Below are 23,910 nucleotides of genomic sequence, written 5' to 3'. Positions count from 1 at the left end.
AAAAAATAAAAAATTAGTCAGGCGAGGTGGCACAGGCCTATAGTCCCAGCTACTCAGGAGGCTGAAGTAGGTGGATTGCTTGAGCCCAAGAGTTTTGAGGCTGCAGTGAGCTGTGATCACGCCAGTGTACTCTAGCCTGGGCTACAGAGATAAGACCCTGCCTCAAAAATTAAAAAAAAATAAAAAAAAAAAAGAAAGCAAGAAGCACCACCTAGATAGACAGGCCCTGCTGAGTTTCCCCACTCAACTGATTACCATTTAATCACCTCCTTTTTGTCAAATCCTATTTCTACATGGCTGTCCATACTCTGTTGAACCTAAGCATAAAAATAAGACAATTTCCCTGTATCTGTGGGTTTTCATTTTCAAAGCTCCTGTGTACACACATTAAATAAATTTGCATGCCTTTTCTCCAATTAATCTGCCTTTTCTGAGTTGATTTTCTATCAAATCTTCCGAGGGGCCAAGAGGAGCCCTCCCTTGGCCCTTATAATTCATTCATGTTAAGGATTATGAAGTCTAACTTGGCCTTCATGTGATTTATTTATTTATTTATTTATTTATTTATTTATTTGACACTGCCTTGCCTCCATTGCCCAGGCTGGAGTACAGTGGTGCAATCACAGCTCACTACAGCCTTGACCTCCCAGGCTCAAGCAATCCTCCCACCTCAGTCTCCTAAGTAGCTGGAAGTACAGGCATGCTCCACCATACCTAGCTAATTTTTGTATTTTTCTGTAGAGACTAGGTCTCACTATGTTGCCCAGGCTAGTCTCGAACTCCTGGACTCACGCGATTCTCCTGCCTCAGCCTCCCAAGTGCTAATACTACAGCTGAGAGCCACCACACCCAGCCTCATGTAATCTTTTATGTACTAGTTAGTCCAAATGTAACTACTTCTGTGAGTTATCTTTAGGAGTGTATACTGCTACTTGACATTTTTACTTTATTTGCCACTTTTCATAGTGTGGAAGAAAGACGGCAGCACTAGGGGAAAGTTGCAAGAATACTCACCCATATGAAAAGACATGAATTAGCAGTGGGTGCTTTTCTTCTAATTTATTTAACATAATCCTTAGCTCTGGACTACTAGCTTGAAAGTTGATTGTATGAAAAGCAGAACAAGGGTCTGTGAACAGGAGTTAATATGCTAAAAGCATATCATGTATTTAATTATCTCACCAATTGAAACCGTCCCTTTCAAAATACACAAATAACACTGGGCTGCTAACAAATTTGTTCTAAAGAAGTTTTTTCCCCCTAAATAACAAAAAATATCATAAGTGTGTATGTATATCTATACAGGACCTTTATATCAATAATGGGTCCTTCACATTTCCACAGTGAAGGATAAAACTGAGTTGATCAGGATTTGAAATAATACCCATCTTTAAGGATGAACTAGAAAAGCCTCCCTGAGGAAATGAATTTGAATGTGTTTCAAAGGGAGGGAAAGGTGCCTTGACAGGTGGTGAAAAGATAAATTGCAAGCAAGGAACATGCCCTGTGTAAAAGCTGCCCCTGTGGTTTCTCAAGAAACAGAGTTCCAAAGTGATCCCATGACTGAGAAAGATATTAGTTAAGAACAAACGAAAGGAGAGAAGCTATACATTATGTGACACTCAGCCTCAGTTTTCTCATCTGTTATAGGAGAAGGCTGGACTAAGTGATTTCCCTGGTCCCGCACAGCTTGTTTCCTATGAGGCACTGCACTGTCAACCTGATGCTCCCAAAAACCCTGCTGGGCTCCTGGCTGATTAGCCCCATTTGTCAGATGAATAGAGTGAGGCTCAGAATACTGATGAGATCTCCAGCTAGAGGATTTTAGAGATAAAATGGAATAGACATAACTATTGTGGACAAAGAAGTGGCATACGAAGACTGGTAACTTTAAAAACCAAAGCTTCTGAAAATAATTTACTGATAAAATAATTATTAGTTTTTTATTTTCTTAAAAGATCAAAAGGAAGAAAAATATTCCCCATCATACCAGACAACCATGCAAAAAAAAAAAGGGGGAAAGGAATAAATACCATTGCTTACTTTGAAACCAACAGTCCTTTAAGGGAAACTAGAGGAGGTGGTGTGCCTATTTCTGCCCAGCAGTAGCTCTCATTTAATTATGTATTCCCTCTGCCTGTGGTGTCCACAATGAGGTAGGTGTGATGCTGAATATACAACACATCCCTTAGCCATTAGAACACAGATTAGCAGTTAACTGAAGAAGTCTTCCAAACTTCAGAAGCACTTAAGACAACCCTCACACCTAGCTTTATCCCCAGTGCACAGATTCTAAAACAAGGTGTTACTTTTACACAAAAGCTCAGTGGTAATTATAGTAATTTACCTGCAATTATTTAATAGCAGAATTCTTTATTTCTAAATAAATTCACATCTGAGAGCAAAATACAGTGCAATAAATAAAACTAGCCTTAAACTTCAAAGCCAAATAGTATAAGCTAATGAGATCTATTTGTAAATAACACGTCAGGTCTTCAAACACAGCCCCTACCCTGTACCATTTCTCCACATATAAACATATAGGATTAAAGAAGCTATCTTCTGCTGCTGGAAGCCACTCAGATAAAACAATTCGGGAGTGTCTATTACAATATCCCATGACCTGACAACTGCATGGAGAAACATGCCCATATACAGAGCCAAGGACAATGATGTTGCCTGCAGCCTTGTTTATAATCAGGAACTATCAGAAACAACCAAGAAGTTCAGCAATGGGAAAAAATGAAAAAAAAAAAAAAAAAAAAAAAACAAACGAAAAAAAAAACATCAATCCCCATGACTAGGCAGCAGTTAAAAAGGATGAACCGGGATTATATGAACCAACATGAATAGCTATCCAAAGCACATTGTTGAATGAAAAAAAAAAAAAATTACAGATATTAAATACAACGGCAATTATGTGAAGTTCCTAAAATACAAAAATACAATGCTTTTATATCATAAATAAAAATAAAAGTACCAAATCAACAAACTGTTTACCACTGGAAAGGAAGCCAGAGAACCAGGACGAAGGAAGTGGGGAGTAAACAGGCACTCAAACCTTATAAACGGACTCATTTGTTACGTCCATTAAAAAAACTAATTTTGGAAAAATGTGACTTGGGATTAAGTAATATGGTGAAATAAAAACAGTATCTCAGCAACTATTACTAAATTAAAATGAAATTGAGGAGCGGGTTCTGGGATGATCACAGAGTAGCAAGTAGCAGGAATCTGTCTTCCCACCCAGACAATAGATGCACTGGCAGAGTCTATCCAAAATAATTACTTTGGAGCTGTAGAATCTATGGAAAACTTGCAACTTCTAGGGGAAGGCTCGAACAGTTCATTGAGGTTATTTTCAATTAATTTTGGCTCCTACCGTAGTTGCAGCTACCCATCATCTACCCCAAGTCCTGTGGCAAGCAGCTGTGCACACATTTCCTAGAGCAGTTTGCACACAGCTGGCAAGAGACAGGATGGGCAAAAAGGACCCTGCCCTCTAAATATCAGGGATCTGTGCTCTAATGGCTGACTGCTGCTTCTGATCACAAAAGTGCAAAGAGGCCACTGTTGAACCTGCTCTCTTGCAGTAAGCCCCTCCTTTTTGGCCAAAGGGACTTCAGGGCATTTAATAGGCCAGAACCCTTCTCCCCAACCCCCGTTCAACTTTCTCTTTACCCCTTTTAAGGGCCAGACATTAAAGACTAGGCCATTCAAAAGCAACCACATATATGGGGAAAATTAGATCGTGACCATGTATGGCCAGGGAAAGGTGCAGACTCAGAAAACATCTGAAAAGACCTTAAATTTACAGATTGATCCTCAGCACAGAGACAGCCTACAATAAAAATAAAAATAAAAACCAGTAAAAAAGAAAAAAAAAAAAAACAGCAAATCACAAGGAAGGGGGAGAATCTGATTTCCACAGTTGGCACATTATGAGATGAAAATGTCCAGTTTTTAGCCAGGCACGATTGCTCATGCCTGTAATCCCAGCATTTTGGGAGGCTGAGGTGGGGGTAATTACCTGAGGTCAGGAGTTCGAGACCACCCTGGCCATCATGGCGAAACCCCATCACAACTAAAAATACAAAAATTAGCAGGCACAGTGGCACGTGCCTATAGTCCCAACTACTTGGGAGGCTGAGGTAGGAGAATCACTTGAATCTGGGAGGTGGAGGCTGCCGTGAGTCGAGATCGCACCACCGCACTGCAGCCTCGGCAACAGAGTGAGACTCCATCTCAAAAAAAAAATAAACATAAAAAACTAAAGCGTCCAGTTTTCAACAACAACAAAATCACAGGAAACACAAACAGGAAAATACCACCCATTCAAAAGAAAAAATAAATTAAAAACTGACCCTGAAAAATACTTGCTGGTAGATCTACTAGACAAAAACAACCATGTTAAAGATAAACAAAGAACTAAAGGAAGATGTGGAGAAAGTTAAAACAAATTCATAAGCAAAATGAAAATATTCATAAAGAAATGCAAAATCTAGAAAAAAAATTTTGAAGTTGAAATGCACACTAATAGAAATGAAAAATCCACTGAGGGAATCGAAGGCAGATTTGAGGTTACAGAAGAAAGAATCAGTGAACCTGAAGATAGGACAATGAAAATGATCAAGCCTGAGAAACAGGAAGAAGACTATAGAAAAGTGAGCAGAGCCAGGGGACCTATGGGACACCATCAAGCTAAGCAACACATGCATTGTGAGAGTTCCAAAAGGAGATAAGAGAACTCAAAGAGACCCCCATTGATACACATTATAATATCTTTCTAAAGACAAAGATAGAATCTTGAAAGCAGCAGGAGAAAAGTAACTCATCACATACAAAGGATCCTCCTAAGATTATTAGCAGGTGTCTCATCAGAAACTTTTGGAGGCCAAAAGGCAGTAGGAAGATATATTCAAAGTGCAAAACAAACAAACAAACAAACAAACAAACCTATCAACCAGAATGTTACTCTGGCAAAACTGTCCTTCAAAAGTGGGTGTGAAATGAAGACATTCTCAGACAAAAAAAGCTGAGAAAGCTCACTACCATTAGACCCATCTTGCAAGAAATGATAAAAGAAGTCCTGCATGGCAAAAATAAAAGGACACTAAAGAGTAACTTCCAGCCATATAAAGAAATAAAGATTTCAATAAAAGTAAATGCATGAACAATTATAAAGGCATCATTGTAAAAATAGTGACTGCATTTTTTTCTATGTGATTTAAGACAAACCTGTACGTTGTGCACATGTACCCTAGAACTTAAAGTATAATAATAAAAAAAAAATTTAGTCTAAAAGGTAGTACTATAAATTGTAACTCCACATTTTGTTTTCTACATGGTTTAAGAAACGAATGCACTAATCTCTTATTAGTACATTATTACTTTATGTTTTTGAGCCCACAATGTATAAAGACGTAATTCTGTGACATCACCAGTGAAAAGGGTGGTGCCTGAACTATTAGAGGAACAGAGTTTATGTAGTTAAGCTGGTATAAATTCAGGCCCGGTGCAGTGGCTCACGCCTGTAATCCCAGCACTTTGGGAGTCCAGGGCAGGTGGATCATTTTGAGACCAGCCTGGCCAACATGGTGAAACCCCGTCTGTACTCAAATTACAAAAAAATTAGCTGGGCGTGGTGGTGCGTCTCCATAATCCCAGCTACTCAGGAGGCTGAGGCAGGAGAATCACTTGAACCTGGGAGGCAGAAGTTGCAGTGAGCCAAGATCGCACCACTTGCACTCCAGCCTAGGCAACAGAGTGAGACTCTGTCTGTGGGAAAAAAAAAAAAAATTCACATTAGGGTATTATGACTTTAGAATGTTAAATGTAATTCCTATGGTAACCACAAAGTAAATACCTACAGAATACATACCAAAAAACTTTTAAAGGTTTCACTAAAACAAACAAAAAAATCAAACACAAAAGTCAACAGTTAACACTAGAAATAAGGAACCAAAAAGCTACAAGGTATGTAGAAAACAAATAGCAACATGACAGAAGTGCCTCCTTATCAGTCATTACTTTAAATGTAAATGGATTAAACTCTCTAATCAAAAGACAGAGAACGGTAGAACAGATAAAAACAACCTCTGATAGACAAAGGACATGTGTTTAAAAATTTAAAAATTAAAAAACATGATCCAACTATATGCTATCTACAAGAGGCTCACTTTAGATCCAATGACACAAACAGACTGTAAGTGCAGTAATAAAGAAAATGATTATTTCATGCAAATAGTCACCAAAAGAAAGCAAGGATGGTTACGCTAATACCTAACAAAATAGATTTTAGGTCAAAAATGTTTACATTAGACAAAAAAAGGACATTATATATTAACAAAAAATACAAGATAGCAAGAAGATATAACCATCATAACAATGTATTCACCTGACTACCAAACTATCTAAAATAAATCTGATAAACCAAAGAGAGAAATAGACCATTCTACAACAATAGTTAGAGACATCAATACTCCATTCTCAATAATGGATAAACAACTGGACTGGCTATAAGGAAACAGAGGACTCAAACAACACAAAAAAACAACTAAACTAACAGGTATATACAGAACACTCTACCTAACAACTGCATACACATTCTTCTTAAATGCATATGGGATATTTTCCAGGACAAGACATATAGTAAGCCACGAATTAAGTGTCAACAAATTTTCAAAGATGCCACATAAAATGTCTTCTGCAATCACAACAGGATGAAGTTAGAAATTAATAAGAGAAGTAAAACTATTTCCACAAAGCACAAAATTATAGGATACTGAACAACATATGCTTAAACAACCAATAGATCAAAGGAGAAATCACAGAGGAAATTCAAAAATACTTAGACATGAACGAAAATGAAAACACAAATGCCAAAACTTATGGGACACAGCAAAGGCAGTGCTGAGAGGAAAATTCACAGCTATAAATGTTTACATTAAAAGACAAAAATCTCAAATCAAAAACCTAACTTTACAACTTAAAGAACTAGGAAAAGAACAAACCAAACCCAAAGCTCACAGAAAGAAAGAGTAGAGATAAACTAAACAAAACAAAAACAACAGAGAAAATTAAGGAAACAAAAGTTGGTTCTTTGGAAGTATCAACAAAATTGACAAATATTTACTGAGATGTACTCACACACACAAAAAGGAAAGATTCAAATTACTAAAATCTTTTTTTTTATTATTATTCTTTAAGTTATAGGGTACACGTGCACAATGTGCAGGTTTGTTACATATGTATACTTGTGCCATGTTGGTGTACTGCACCCATCAACTCGTCATTTATATCAGGTATAACTCCCAATGCCATCCCTCCCGCCTCCCCCCTCCCCATAATAGGCCCTGGAGTGTGATGTTCCCTTTCCAGAGTCCAAGTGATCTCATTGTTCACTTCCCACCTATGAGTGAGAACATGTGGTGTTTGGTTTTCTGTTCTTGTGATAGTTTGCTGAGAATGATGGTTTCCAGCTGCATCCATGTCCCTACAAAGGACAAGAACTCATCCTTTTTTATGGCTGCATAGTATTCCATGGTGTATACGTGCCACATTTTCTTAATCCAGTCTGTCACTGATGGGCATTTGGGTTGATTCCAAGTCTTTGCTATTGTGAATAGTGCCGCAATAAACATACGTGTGCATGTGTCTTTATAGCAGCATGATTTATAATCCTTTGGGTATATACCCAGTAATGGGATGGCTGAGTCAAATGGTATTTCTAGTTCTAGATCCTTGAGGAATTGCCATACTGTTTTCCATAATGGTTGAACCAGTGTACAATCCCACCAACAGTGTAAAAGTGTTCCTATTTCTCCACATCTTCTCCAGCACCTGTTGTTTCCTGACTTTTTAATGACTGCCATTCTAACTGGTGTGAGATGGTATCTCATTGTGGTTTTGATTTGCATTTCTCTGATGGCCAGTGATGACGAGCATTTTTTCATGTGCCTGTTGGCTGTATGCATGTCTTCTTTTGAGAAATGTCTATTCATATCCTTTGCCCACTTTTTGATGGGGTTGTTTGGTTTTTTTCTCGTAAATTTGTTTGAGTTCTTTGTAGGTTCTGGATATTAGCCCTTTGTCAGATGAGTAGATTGCAAAAATTTTCTCCCATTCTGTAGGCTGCCTGTTCACTCTGATGGTACTTTCTTTTGCTGTGCAAAAGCTCTTTAGTTTAATTAGATCCTATTTGTCAATTATGGCTTTTGTTGCCATTGCTTTTGGTGTTTTAGACATGAAGTCCTTGCCCATGCCTATGTCCTGAATGGTATTACCTGGGTTTTCTTCTAGGGTTTTTATGGTTTTAGATCTAACATTTAAGTCTCTAATCCATCTTGAATGAATTTTCGTATAAGGAGTAAGGAAAGGATCCAGTTTCAGCTTTCTACTTATGGCTAGCCAATTTTCCCAGCACCATTTATTAAATATAGAATCCTTTCCCCATGAAAGTGGGGACATTACTACTGATTCTACAGAAATAAAAAGGATTATAAGAGTACACTATGAAGAACTGTATGCCAAAAAATTGGATAACCTAGATAAAATGTATTCCTAGAAATACAAAATGTAGCAACTTTAAATCATGAAGAAATAGAAAACCTAAGACATATAACTAGTACAGAGATTAAATCAGTAATAAAAAAAAAATCTTAAAAAAAAGAAGTTCTGAACCTGATGGCTTCACTGGTAAATTTTACCAAACAAATAAAGAACTAACACCAATCCCTCTCAAATTTCCACAAAATTGAAGAGGAGGGAACACTTCATAACTCATTCTCTGATGCCAATATCACCCTGAGACCAAAACCAGATGAAGATACTACAAGAAAACTGGAGACCAGTATCCCAAATGAGTATCAATGCAAAAATCCTCAACAAAATATTGGCAAACTGAATTCAGCAGCATAGTAAAAGGATTTTACACCATGACCAAGTGGGATCTATTACTGGAATACAAGGATGGATCAACATACAAAGATCATACACCACATTAACAGAATGAAGAGAAGAAATACCCCACATGACCATCTGAATTGATGCAGAAAAAGCATCTGACAAAATTCAACACTCTTTCATGATAAAAACATTCAATAAACTAGGAATAGAAACTACCTCAATAAAATAAAAGCAATATATGAAAAATCAGTTGCAAACATTATGTCTATAATGAAAGACTCTTCTAACATCAGGAACAAGGCAAGAATGCATGCTTTCATCACTTCTATTTAACCTAGTGTAGGAAGTTCCACCAGAGCATTTAGACAAGAAAGAGAAATAAAAGGTATTCCAACTGGAAAAGAAGTAAAACTACTTCTGTCCACAGGTGATAAAATCTTACGTGTGGAAAACCCAAAAGATTCCACAAAAAACTGTTAGAACTAATAAATGAATTCAGCAACATAGCAGGAGACAAAGTCCACATACAAAAATCAGTTGCATTTCTATATACTTATCAATGGACAACCTGAAAAGGACATTACAAAAATGCATCAAAAGACTAAAATACCTAGGAATTAAACAAGGACGTGAAAGACTTGTACAATGAAAACTACAAAACACTGCTGAAAGAAGTTAAAAGAAATAAATAGAAACACTTTCCATGTTCAAGGACTGAAAGGCTTGATATTGTTAAGATAGTAATATTACCAAAAACAACATACAGATGTAATATAATCCCTATCAAAATTCCAATGATATTTTTGCATAAATAAGAAAAACAATTCTAAAATGTACATGAAATGTTAGGGAATCCAAATAGCCACAATGATCCTGAAAAAGAACAAAGTAGGAGGACTCATACCTTCTGACTTCAAAACTTACTACAAAGCTATGGTAATCAAAACAATATGGTACTGGCATAAAGACAGACTTAGAGACCAACGGAATAGAATACAGAGCCCAGAATAAGCTTTTGCATATATGGTGAAATGATTTTTGACAAGAGCGCCAAGACCATTCAATGCGGAAAGGACAGCCCTTTCAACAAATGGTGCTGGGAAAACTGGGTTTGCAAAAGAATACAGTTAGGTGAATATTCACAAAAATTAACTCAAATGAACTAAAAACTTAAATGTAAGACCTAAAACTATAAAGCTCTCAGAGGAAAACATAAGGTAGAAGCTTCACAGCACTGGCTTTGGCAATGTTTCCTTAGATAGGATATTAAAGGCATATATAACAAAATAAAAAAATAGACAAATTGGACTTCATGAAAATTTTAAAATTTTGTGCATCAAAAGACACTATCAACAGACTCAAAAACGCAACACACAGAATGGGAGAAAATATTTGCAAATCATATTCATATATCTGACAAGGGATTAACATCACAACTATACAAAGAACTATAACTCAACAACAAAACAAACAACTTGATTCAAAAATGGGCAAAGATCATGACTAAACATTTCTCCAAAGAAGATATTAAAATGGCCAATAAGCACATAAAAAAAAGCTCGACATCACTAAGCATTAGGGAAATACAAATCAAAATTATGAGGTGCCAACTCATACCCATTACAATGGCAAACTATCAAAAAAACAGAAAAGTGTTGGCAAGGATGTGAAGAAACTGGAATCTTTATGCACTGTTGGTAGGATTGTAAAATGGTACAGCCACTGTAAAGAAAAAATTATGGCAGTTCCTCAAAATTTTTAATAGAATTACCATATGATCCAATGATTCTACTTCTGGGTATTTACCAAAAAAATTTAAAGCGGAGTCTCAAAGAGATATTTGTACATTCATTTTCACAGCAACATTCTTCACAACAGCTAAAAGGCAGAAGCCACCCAAGTGTCCGTCGATGGACGAATGGATAAGCAAAATGTGGTATACACATACAATGGAATATTATTCCGCTTTATAAAGAAGGAAATTTTTACACATGCTACAACACAGATGAATCTTCAGACATCATGATAAGTGAAATAAGCCAGTCACCAAAAAGACAAATAATGTACGATGATTTCACTTATATGAAGTGCTCCGAGTAGTCTAAATGATAGAGACAGAAAGCAGAATGATGAACATCAGGGCCCGGGCAATGGTAGGAACGGGGAGTTACTGTTTAGTGAGTACAGAATTTCGGTTTCACTGAAATGAAAAGAGTTATGAAGATGGATGGTGGTGACGGCTGGACAACATTATGAATGTATTTAATACCAATGAAGTGTACAGTGAAAATGCTTAAGATGGTATATGTATTGTTTCACATTTTTTAAAAAGGAAAAATCAACAACAAATAAAAGTTAAAATAACTACAAAAAGTCTAATCAAATGGAAGAAGACAAACTACCATAGGAACAATTATAACATCATAAACGAAGCTGACTCTGTCTACTCAAATGGCCATATGAAACTTCAGCTGGTATAATTATTATTGGTATGAGCTGACACACATAATCTCTTTCCCAGGCTAAAACTTTGGCAATAACTGAAAGAGGTCCTCATATGCAACTGTTAAAAATGTTAGCATCACTAAATAAAAATGTCATGCTCCATTTTAACGACTAAGAATCCTTTCCCACTGTGCTAGGATTATAGTAGACTAGTTTGTATGAGAATGTAAGCTTAACATTTTAATAAAGTTCAGTAATAATAATAAGGGTCCCCTTCTTGCGGTAAATCTCCAGAAAATCAGGGTCTGGGTGAGCACCATTTACCTCCCTCTACTTTCAGCCCTGTCAAGGAACCATCAGCCAGGCTGTCTTTTACACAACCATCTTCTACATTTCCCAGGAAAAACAAAATAGACTTTCAATCCAGGGAATTGCATCCCCAATATTATATCCAACCATAACAGCTACTGGAGTAAAAAAGAAAGGAAGAAAGGGAGGGAGGGAGTCAAGGAGGAAAAAAATAACCAATTTGTTGTTATAATACATATCATTAATGTAAGTTTTACCTATTTTATTTTATAATTTTTTTAAGAGATAAGGTCTCTTTCTGTCACCCAGGATGGAGTACCATAATGTGATTATAGCTCACTTCAGCCTTCAACTCCTGGGCTCGAGCCATCCTCCCATCTTAGGCTCCCAAGAAGCTGGGACTACAAGCAAACACCACCATGCCTGCCTACTTTTTTTTTTTTTTCTCGTTTTTGTAGAGATAGGGGTCTCACTATGTTGCCCAGGATGGTCTCAAACTCCTGACCTCAAGCAATCCTCCTGCCTCAGCCTCCAAAAGCACTGGGGTTACTGGGGTGAGCCACTATGCCTGGCCAGATTTACTTTAAATATCATCAACTACATCTTTCTCATTGTAGTTACTATAATGCCATAAGATTTAACAGAAAATAAAAACTAATTGAAGAAGAGTAAATAATAGAAAAATGTCCTTATTCAATCGTTAAGTATAAAAAGCAGCTCACAAAACAATATGCGCAATATGATCTTAATTTTGCTTTTAAAACGTATCTTTGATCACATAGAAGAACAAAAATGAAAGAAAACTATTAAAGTGACCCAGGACAAATGACCCCATTTCTTCTACAACAAATTACATGAAAAAAGGGAGGAAAGGGAAAATGCCACAGATTAAGAAAGACTTAAAAGAGACACGTGTGATGTGTGAAGGCTGCTTGGATCCTGATTCCCACAAACCAACTGTCAACTGACAATTTTGAAACAATGGAGAAAACATGGACTAGGGCTTACATGTCTAGCTAGCACACATAGTAAGTTTGTTAATGGTGATGACATTGCAGCTTCTCTGTTAACAAAAAATGACTGAAGTATTTATAAGTTAAATAGTATATCTGAAACTCCAACAACAACAACAACAACAACAAACATAAAAGCAGGAGAAAAACAGAATGGCAAAATGCCTCTGTCCATGACTGTGGAAGCTAGATGATGAGTACATGGGGGCTCACTGCACTTTTCTCTCTACTTCTGTGTATGTTTGGAAAATTCCATAAATAAAACATAAAAGTGATAGCAGGGATAGTTACTTCTGGGTGGTGAAAACTGAGTGATCTGGTGGGAATTAGGTGATTTTTACTTTGATCTGTGTGCCATTAAGAACATCCAAGATTTTACACAACAAAGATGAGTTGCTTTGGTTACCTAAAAAACCAAATGTTACTCCTTTAGTAGATAAATAGATGGCCTTTCAATGCCCTGTTCAAATAATGCCACCTTCATGGATTTAATCCTCCCTCTATAAATGCCTCAATTCATTTACCTATATTTCTACTAAAAGGCCTTAATGTGTTTGGTCATTCATTATGACAATTTTCAACTATGTCTAACTCTCCTCTAGAAAAACAACTTGATTACAAGGGGGCATTTCTTTTTCGTATTTCTATCCTGGCTAATACTAAGCAAAGTGTTCTCTCTACATAATAGATACAAAATAATTATTTGCTTAATTAACTTTTCCACAAATAAATCCAGGGAAGAAATGATGTCAACAGAAGTAGAGTATCCTACCCTGTAACTACAAAAGCTTTAAGGTTTTTGTTTTGTTTTGTTTTTTTGAGACAGGGTCTCACTTTGTCACCCAGGCTGGAATGCAGTGGTGTGATCATGGCTCATTGCACCCTCAACTTCCCAAGCTCAAGCAATTCTCCCACCTCAGCCTTCCAAGTAGCTGGGACTACAGGGGCATGCCATGTCCAGCTAATTTTTTTTTTAGAGATGGGGTCTTACTATGTTGCCCAGGTTAGTTTTGAACTCTTTGCCTCAAGAGATCCTTCTTGAGCCTTCCAAATTACAGGATTATAGGTGCGGGCCATCACCCTTGGCCCAAAAGCCTTCATTTCAGGCCAGAACAGCCCTGAAAGTCCCTACACAAAGACATTCATCAAATGTTACCTAGTCAATTTCTCAAAACATTTACTTTTCAGTTGACTGGAAAATAACTGGTCCGTAGCAGACAAGGGTCAGTTACTGAATTAAGTGATAGACTTAAATGGCGTAAACCCGGGAGGCGGAGCTTGCAGTGAGCTGAGATCCGGCCACTGCACTCCAGCCTGGGTGACAGAGCGAGACTCCGTCTCAAAAAAAAAAAAAAAAAAAAAAAAAACCCTGAAAGAAAACAAAGTCCATTAGCTCTTCAGCAACCTGAATTCACTATTTAACCCACTGAATGCTCATCCAGAGTGCCAATTCGACTGTTTTAATTAAGGAAACTATTACAGGCAGAACTCAAGGCTAGTCATGTGCTGAGACAGCAATGGTTCAGGAAACACCCCTGCTCTGAGAGGTTGATATCACGCAGAAGGGCTGCCCACCCATACCACTGTGTTTCCCTTATCATCTACTCACTGAAGACCTTGGCCCATTTTGTGCAGACGTGAGTAGCAATGGCCTTCAAGTCAAGGACATTCAACTCTACATTCTCTTGCTTATTAAAAATCTTTTCCAAAAAGATACAATAAAGCCCTCCCCCCAGAAGCACCAAAAGCTCCAGAACGTGGCATGCTGAACTTCCCCACATGTAAGACTTTACCCACCATATGGCCTTAATTTTCCATACATGGTTTTGGGGAAAGGCACTTAAATACTAGTGAAGACATTTACAACTTCCTTTTATATATAAAATATGCTTAGGGATTGACAAACATTAAAATAAAATCCAGGTTTTAAAATAAAATCCCCATCACTGTTTCCTAAGGCCTTCGAGAAACATTAGCGATTCATGATCAACTGGCAATTGCAAGCTTCTCCCAAGCTGCTTCTCCAGTTCTGCCCTGTGACCTGCTGTCTCAGAAGCCAGGTCTTCAAAAATGCTCATGCCACCCAACTTTTTAAGGCAAATATAGGGGCAGTAGGGGATGGGGCTGAGCTCTGCACAATTCCCACCCTGACCTCCACCTACATCCACACAGTTCATGTTCTCTCTTCTTTATTTTCTGATTCCTTCTTTTAGACTTTTGTTCAAATCCACTATCAGCAAATTTTAAATCTATTAGACAGTCAAGAAAGTGGGCAACATGGTACCATTATAAAATTACAATATACTACTATAGACAATCATAGCTATGCATATCTGGGTCCCCCAAAAAAATCAGGTATTAAGAAATAAGGCACATTCCTCCAAAGACAACTTAGTTCAAATGCCTCTTACCATTTGCTCCACTAGAAAGAGTTTAAATGAGGTAACTATTTGGCATAGGCAGTTGCTCTCTTATGTTCTGGAGAACATAAACGTAAGAGCTGAGTAAGAATAAGTTGTTCCTATTGAAGACAAAAAGGGTACAATAGCATTAGTAAATATGAAAGAGTCAAATCACTGTTCTATTGGCTGATAAAAATATTTGTTAGGCCAAAGGATTTCATATCATTTTCTTCTTTAACAACAAAGAAATCGGCTTTGGATAATAAAAACGCATAACAAAATAATTCTAAAGTGACCTTAGGCCATGCCAAACTCAATTCAAACTAGTAACAGCCAAAGATGAAAGGAAGATTCTATAACCATTCCCTAGCTACTATACATTTTTAATATTTTTATACTATGTTACAGTTAGCATTTAGAAAATCAAACTGTCTAGCACTGTTGACCCTTCAACAATATGGGTTTGAACCGTGCATGTCCACTTACAAGTGGATTTTTTCAATAACAGTTACACCAAGTGTGCCTGCCTCTCCTGCCTCCCCTTCCTCCTCCTCCACCTCTGCCACTGAAGACAACAAGACCAACCTCTTCTTTCCCTCCTCCTCATCAGCTTACCCAATGCAAAGACAATGAGGATGAAGACCTTTATGATGATCCACTTCCATTAATGAATAGCAAATATATTTTCTCTTCCTTAGGATTTTCTTAATAACATTTTCTTCTCTCTAGCTTATGTTATTTTAAGAACACAATATATAATATATATATAACATACAAAATGCATGTTATTCAACTGTTTATGTTATTGGTAAGGCTTCTGGTCAACTGTAGGCTATTAGTAGTTAAGTTCTGGAGGAGTCAAAAGTTACATGCAGGCCAGGCACGGTGGCTCATGCCTTTATTCCAAGCACTTTGGGAGGCCAAGGGAGAAGGCCTTGAGGTCAGGAGTTTCAGACCAGCCTGGGCAACACAGTGAGAACATGTATCTATTTAATTTTTAAAAACTGTATTTTAAAAATGTTTAAAGGAAAAGAAAAAAGTATGCTTATTCAATTCAGTGTTTATATTCTAGAATGCTGCTGCTCAAAAAATAAGAAAAGAATGATGGATTTAATAAGGTACACATAAAGCTACATATATACAAGGTTGTGTGTATGCGCGTGCGTGTGTGTGTATGTGTGTGTAGATTTTTCTTTCTTTTGGAGTACAGAAATTGTTTTAGATATCCCTTAAGTAGAGAAATAGCACTTAGAAAGGAAGTATACACTTAGAAGGCCAAGAGTCATGTCACCAACAGGTTGGGAGAACTGTTGAGTCATGGCCTCCTCCTGTGTTGCCTGAGGAGACCTGAGTAAGAATGGATGTATAACCAAAGAATCTCCCATCTGACCTATTAGAGATACTGTACCAGCATTACCAGATATCACTGCTATTAAAATAAGATATTTCAGTGCCCAGAGGCTCAAGTTATCAAACGAAGCAACTCAATTCAAAAGACAAGGTGTATTAAAATCCACAAAAAAAAAACAAAACCATTTTTAAGAAATCCTAAGAAGTAACTGAAACCCAAAATGCTCTGTCTTGAGTCATGAGATCCATCGTTCTTGATATTGTCTGGACTTGCATCTACAGCTACGTTGTAAAATCTTTTTAGGTATGTGTTAGATTTCTGTGAAAACTTCGTTTAAATGTAAACTTCATACCATACTGTCTGTTTTTGTGTTAATAAAACTATAGATTTATTATATTTTTAAAAAAAAGAACAAAATACAAGGTGTAGCTATACGACACAGAAGCTAAACAAGTACCTGACCTCACAGTAGTATACAGAACTTAAAGTGCCTGCTCAAAACTGTCATATTCAAGTTTATCAACCAAGAGTCATTATTAAAATATCATTAATACATCCGGGCACGGCGGCTCACACCTGTAATCCCAGCACTTTGGGAGGCCGAGGCAGGCCGATCATCTGAGGTCAGGAGTTCAAGACCAGCCTGGCCAACGTGGCAAAACCTCATCTCTACTAAAAATACAAAAATTGGCCGGGCGCGGTGGCTCACGCCTATAATACCTGCACTTTGGGAGGCTGAGGAGGGCGGATCACAAGGTCAGGAGATCAAGACCATCCTGGTTAACACGGTGAAACCCCATCTCTACTAAAAACTACAAAAAATTAGCCGGGCGTGGTGGTGGGTGCCTGTAGTCTCAGCTACTAGGGAGGCTGAGGCAGGAGAATGGCATGAATCCAGAGCTTGCAGTGAGCCGAGATAGCGCCACTGCACTCCAGTCTGGGCAACAGAGCGAGACTCCATCTCAAAAAGAAAAAAAAAAAAAAAAATTAGCTGAGTGTGGTGGCACATGCCTGTAACCCCAGCTATTTGGGAGGCTGAGGCAGGAGAATCACTTGAACCTGGGAGGTAGAGGTTACAGTGAGCTGAGATCATGCCATTGCACTCCAGTCTGGGAGACAGAACGAGATTCCATCTCAAAAACAAAAAAACAAACAAAAAAAAACATTAAGACATATGAGAATTGCACTGAAGGTGCACATTTCAATAACATATAGCTATTCTGGAGGGAAAAAGTATATCTAGAAAAACAGCTTCCAAGGTTGAGGTAAAAATCACAGGGCACTCAATAATATGCACTGATTTTTCTTCCCTCTTGAAGTCCCAGAGCAGAGCTACATTCACAGAGCATTCCTGCAGGCTGCTTGCTTCACCATTAAGCAAGTCTTGACAGTTTCAAAGATGTTATGTTTTCAAAGACAGTTTTTCAGTTGTGTTTCTATTAAAAGCCAATTTTCAAATGGCTAAAAATTACAGATTATCTAAAAATCTTAGAGTCCACCTCTATTAAAGAAGAATAAGCTGGGAATGGTCAAATAAATGTAACCCAGAAAAGTGCCCTAATGTACTTTAAAAACATTTTTAGAGATAATGATTCCCAAATTTCCCTTACTGAAATTCAAGGAAGGTCACAAATAGCAGCCACTTTAAAAACAGTGCTCCAATTACTCATCCCCTAAGCTCTGCACAAAGGTTTATGGAGGGGAGATGCTCAGATAACTTGAGCATCTGTTATAGGATGCAGTCACTCCAGAAGAGCTGACTCCTTAGGAAATTTTCTTCTCACAAAGCAACAAATAAGAAAAACTCCAAGGTCTTTGTTTCGGCATCTGGCTGAAATCAAGGTTAAGGATAATGAAACCTACACAACCCCAGAATGTAACATATGACAGTATTTTTGGCCTGTAGAAAAGGTGTCTTCCTTAATCTGCATTAAGCTGTTGCTTTTCTCAATGAAAGAATATCCTTTTGCAATTGTTGAAAATGTTAAAGAAATGTCCACAAAACTATTTGAGTTGGCCTAGAACTAGAATTCTACCTAGGAGTAAGCCAGTACAGTCGCTCTAAGAGCAATAGTAATGCATATACCAGTATACGTCAGTCAAAGGGTAGATCATCTGATCATTTCTCAATTATTCAGGAAAAGCTTGGCAACCCAAATTATACACCAATGCATTAGACTTAACAAGATTATTAAACCATGGGTTGAAGTATAAGCTCTCACCAAATTTCAAGAAATATAGAGATTTTTAATGCATTCACTATGGAGGGAAAACATAAATATGTAACAGAAAACCTTCTTAAGTAGCCAGAAAATTATCCAAACTATTTCGTCTGCAAAGATGACAACACTGAATTCAGAAATCAATGACTAAAACTGCACAAGCATTTCCCATATTTTCCTTTTCCATTTCAAAAAGGGAAAAGCCAGTGGGCAGAAAATATCAGATATTTGATAAATCAAAATTCTGCTATAAATAGCAGGGGGTTTTTTGTTTTTTTTGTTTTTTTCCCTGAGACGGAGTTCACCCTGTCCCCCAGGCTGGAGTGCAATGGTGCACTCTCGGCTCACTGCAACCTCTACCTCCCGAGTTCTAGCGATTCTCCTGCCTCAGCCTCTCAAGTAGCTGGGATTACAGGAGTGTGCCACCACACTCAGCTAATTTTTGTATGTTTAGCAGAGGCAGGGTTTCACCATGTTGGTCAGACTGTTCTCTAACTCCTGACCTGAGGTGATCCGCCTGCCTCAGCCTCCCAAAGTGCTGGGATTATGGGCATGAGCCACTGCGCCTGGCCAAATAGCAGGTCTTCTAAGAATGACAGTTTGAGTGACATTTCCTCCCCGCAATGTGACTTTGGAACTAATCCACCAACTCACCTTATTCCATTTCAAAGTTAGTAGTAAATCTTGCTTTTGAGTCCAACTTCAGGTAATCTCTCAAAACCTAGATTAAAACAATTATGAACTTTATTAGTAGTTATTTCCAAATTTTGAAAAACACACAACTATATCTCACAGTAAGTAAAAGGGGGAAAAAAAACACACCACTACTAATCAAATCACAACTGTGAAATTTTATACTTTGTCTCTAAAACCTTCTTTAATTGGTAATCTCTTTATATGCAGCTCAATACACATTTATTGGGCTTTTTTTTTTTAAGACAGTGTTTTGCTCTTGTCACCCAGGTTGGGGTACAGTGGCAAGATCTCAGCTCACTGAAACTTCCACCTCCCGGGTTCAAGCAGTTCTCCTGCCTCAGCCTCCTGCGTAGCTGGGATTACAGGTGCGCACCACCATACTGGCTAATTTTTGTGTTTTTAGTTGAGACAGGGTTTCACCATGTTAGCCAGGCTAATCTTGAACTCCTCACCTCAGGTGATCCACCTGCCTCAGCCTCCCAAAGTGCTGGGATTACAGGTGTGAGCCACTGTACTGTGCCCCGCCTCAACACATATTTAAATTTAAGCCAACCAACAGCCATTCCCACTTAAACAACAAATTCTTGCTTGGCTATTCATTCAGTCTGTCCACAGACTGCTACTCAAGGATCTCACCCTGGAAGCTGTATGTATAAAAGAAAACAACAACAACAAAGTGCTTTTGATGAGCTGGTCCATCACATGCCTATGGGAATCACTATTCCAAAATACTAGTTCTCTACAGGGAGCAATTTTGTGCCCCCAGGGGATATCTTGCAGCATCCGGTAACATTTTTGGTCATCACAAGTGAAGCGGTGGGGGGGACGGACACACTATTGGCATCTAACATACAGAAACCAGGGAAGCCGCTAAACATCTTACAATGCACAAGACAGTCCCCTCCAACAAAGAATTATCCTGCCTAAAACGAAAATAGTGGTGAGGTTGAGAAACCCTGTTCCGAAAAAACTAAACACTCTGTGTATTTGGAAATTCCAAAATTCTCACACTGCTCATTTCAGATCACATAGTAAGCTCCCACTATAGTCGTATTTCCTATGAATGCTAAGCTTATTGGTTAAAAGAATACCCACATACATGCCCAATAGTAATCATCTACAGCACATGTACCAATTTCTAAAATGTATTCAAATAACTCAGACACGTCCATAAGAGCTTCCAATAAATAATTTTAAACACTATTTCAAACTATGTAATTGCCAAACTCTGTTCCCAACCACATAAATTGGAAGCTAAGAAGAATAAAAATCATCAGAACTTAGTTTCACTCACAGATATTCCCAATTCCTACTGAGGACAAAAGGGGAAGTTCCTCTTCCCAGCCTATCAACCTGGACATTAGGACTCCCACCTTTTATTCAGCTAAATAAAAAAGCACTTCAAACAAGACTTACCAAGGGCCTATCATGCCCTCACACTATGATCTCATGTAATATGGTAGAACGGAGCTTGGTAAGACCCCGCAACACACCTTTCCTACACTACCATAACCAAATCGTACAAACATCGGAAGAAAACTGTGGGTAAAATAAACCTCTAAAGAAGGAATGTCCAATCTTTTGGCTCCCCTGGACCACAGTGGAAGAATTACTATCTTAAGCCACACATAAAACACACTACCGATAGCTGATGAGCTTTAAAAAACATTGCAATAAAATCTCATAATGTTTTAAGAAAGTTTACAAGTTTGTGTTGGGCTGCATTCAAAGCCATCCTGTGCCACATGTGGTCCGTGGGCTGCAGGTTGGACAAGCTTGCTCTAAAGGATATTCTGAGAGTCAGATATCTAAGACAACAAAACTTGCTGTTTTTACACAACTGGCCTACAGCTTACACCCACGGAATAGGCGAAGAAATCTATAACACTCAAAATATATACTTCATTTTGTTAATCTTTAATTAATGAGCTATAACTAATTATATAAATAAGACATGCCTGGCAGCTGATCTGCAGTAGTAATCCATTAGGAACATGAATAAACATGCAAATTTTAAACTCAAGCAAAAGGACCGGATTTATGAACACACTTAGAAAGATTCCATCAGAATTACTCCATTCTAATTGAACAAGATTTCCATATGTGGCAAATGGGCTTATTCTAATTAAAGTCTGACTTTGTCTTCAGAATCCTCAGTGTATACAGGAACCACCCACATCAGGCTCAACCACAGTAACTCGAAGCAGCAAGTGGACCAGGGGCCGTGGGTAGCGGGGCAGAGACCAGTGCTCACACCCCAAAGCACTAGAAGCACCAGAAGGTTTGGCAGTCCAGGTAGAACCTGTGCCAGAGGCAGGACTCCAATCAGGAGCTCCCACTCATTGCAACCTCTGGCCCAGCCAACTCCTTGGGAAGCTTTGCTGAATGTCGTGCTTATCCAAAGCTGAAACGGAGTAGAAGAGGCTAACATATGTTCTAGATTCAAGGTGCCTGTGAAATCAGTGTAGAGACTACCACACCTCCACTACAGAGAGAAGACAACTGGGGAAGGCAGCACCAGTTAAGAGTTAGACAAACAATGACAGGTTCAAGGACAACTTTTCAATATCCATCAATGGCTAACAGAACAAAGCAATGCTACAAAGAAAGGAAAGCCCAGAAATTACTAGGAAGGTTCAGAAGTAGTAGTGCATGATACGAAATTTAACCTCTACCCCCATTTTTTTCTAGATTTAAATTAGTCCTTAAATAAAAATTCATAATAAAGTTTCAAAACATAAACATTTTTTTCCTCTCTTAGCAGTAAAATATATTCAGTTCCAAAAAAGAAAGGTTGCTCAATTTCCTGTCAAAAGCAATCAGGAGAAGGCCACCTACACTGTAAAAGCAGCAAGAAAAAAAACAAAACGCTAAAGAAAAGTCTGATGCGTGGGCGTATACAAAGTGCAATGTAACTACCACCCTGAGTTTTCAAAAGTTCTTTTCCCTGATCATTCTGAGAAATATGAAAATTAGTGTAACTGCTAAAGAGAAGTTTGACCTCCAGTCTATTTAAGGAAAACAAGCCCTATGATGGATCTAAGTCGCCTCAAAGGAAGACAGGTATGGAGGGAGGGGGAAGGAATTCTATGTATTTAACCTATGGTTTTCTGTACCGAGGGAAAAGGGGAGATTCTGCCAAAGAGACAATTTGCATGTAATGTTCTCACAGAAAGAACATTATTCTGACAATGAATCTTCTCCTTATAGCCACCCTTAGCCCCACCCTGACTCACACAATTTTCTGGACTAGAACCATCTTCATCCAAGGCTGAGTATTCTTAATCTGAAAATATGAAATCAGAAATACTCCAAAATCTGAAACTTTTTAATGCCAACGTGACTTTCAGTGCTCAGAGGAAATGCTCATTGGAACACTTCAGATTTCAGGTTTTCAGATTAGGGATGCTGAACTGGTAAGTATACTACAAATATTCCAAAATCCGAAAAAATTAAAAATCCTAAACACTTCTGGTCTCAAGCATTTTGGATAAGGGAAATTCAACCCATACGTTTAATCCTAAATGTTTAGGGGCTAACCATTCACAAATATGTATGTGAGCTGACTAGATTATGAATTAGCTAGAGCATCACATTCACCACTCTACCAAATGCCCTCACCCTGCTTATACTTTCTGAAAATGTGAAATTCTAAGACAGGCAATCAACAGCCCAGCACTTTGAAAAGTAAACTAAAAGCCTACTGAAATATGCTTAGTACTAAGGTAGACACAGTGTGATGAAATAAGAAAGAAAGAAAGAAAGTGCTTTAATGGCTCACCAGCAGATTGAGAAGAAAAGAATAGCATACACAAAGTAAGTTAAAATTAAATACAGTATTGTCATTGAACACAATGAGGTGCCATATTTTTGTAAACTACACTTTCCATTCAAAGAAGCAGTTTGGCACAAAGGCAAAATAGATGAAGGAAATAAATAATGGGCCAAGAATGTATTAATGTGATGATTATAAATATTAAAATACAGCATACCAAAAGACAAATCAGGATGTATAATAACAGGAAGGCCACCATGGTCGGGTAGTTTCAAGACAAGGAAGCACAACAAGCAAGTCCCTTAAACCTTATAAATGACTTTGATAAGCTAACAATTCTGTTATTAAGTCAACTGTGAGAGGTTTTGCTTTGTTTTACTTTACAACTTCAGACCAACCTACAAAAATGTCACAAGAACACTACAGATAACTTTTTTTCCTGAACTGTTCGAGACTAAGTAGCCAACGTGATGGCCTGTCACTCCCAGAGTTTATAGTGAGTAATTTCTATAAACAAGGGCATTCTCCTACAAAACTACAATAATGGCGACCATCAAAAACCAGAAATTAATACTGCTGTTATGCTGTCATCTACTTTACAGCCTAGATTTGACTTTCTCCAATTAGCCTAATCCTTTTATTAAGAGGTCCTTTCTCCAGAAGGACCCAATTCTTTACTAAAGGTGAAACCTAGTTTTCAACTTTCCCTTCCCTGTAAGAGCAGGAAATCTGGCTCCCACTAACGTCAATGTTTATTTATTGGATTTATCCCTCACACCACATGTCATAT

The 23,910-nt window shown here is 37.8% G+C and overlaps 1 protein-coding gene across 34 annotated transcripts in view; it reads right to left on the bottom strand.

Annotated features, from left to right (window-relative positions):
• The window catches only part of SIPA1L1 (signal induced proliferation associated 1 like 1), a 409,230-nt gene that overhangs the window by 301,642 nt on the left and 83,678 nt on the right, over positions 1-23,910 (bottom strand). For 31 of the 34 annotated variants that reach the window (XM_077937707.1, XM_077937717.1, XM_077937723.1 and 28 more), the window contains one exon: positions 19,304-19,370. The exons of the other annotated variants lie outside the window; for them this stretch is intronic. The gene's annotated coding sequence lies outside the window, so the exon portion shown is untranslated. The remainder of the gene's footprint in view (positions 1-19,303; positions 19,371-23,910) is intronic. 34 annotated transcript variants of the gene reach the window in all.

This window comes from Macaca mulatta, chromosome 7, assembly GCF_049350105.2.
Source record: "Macaca mulatta isolate MMU2019108-1 chromosome 7, T2T-MMU8v2.0, whole genome shotgun sequence".
Classification (NCBI taxonomy): domain Eukaryota; kingdom Metazoa; phylum Chordata; class Mammalia; order Primates; family Cercopithecidae; genus Macaca; species Macaca mulatta.
The sequence above is the reverse complement of the archived record's forward strand: the minus strand, read 5'-3'. Positions and strand labels throughout refer to the sequence as shown.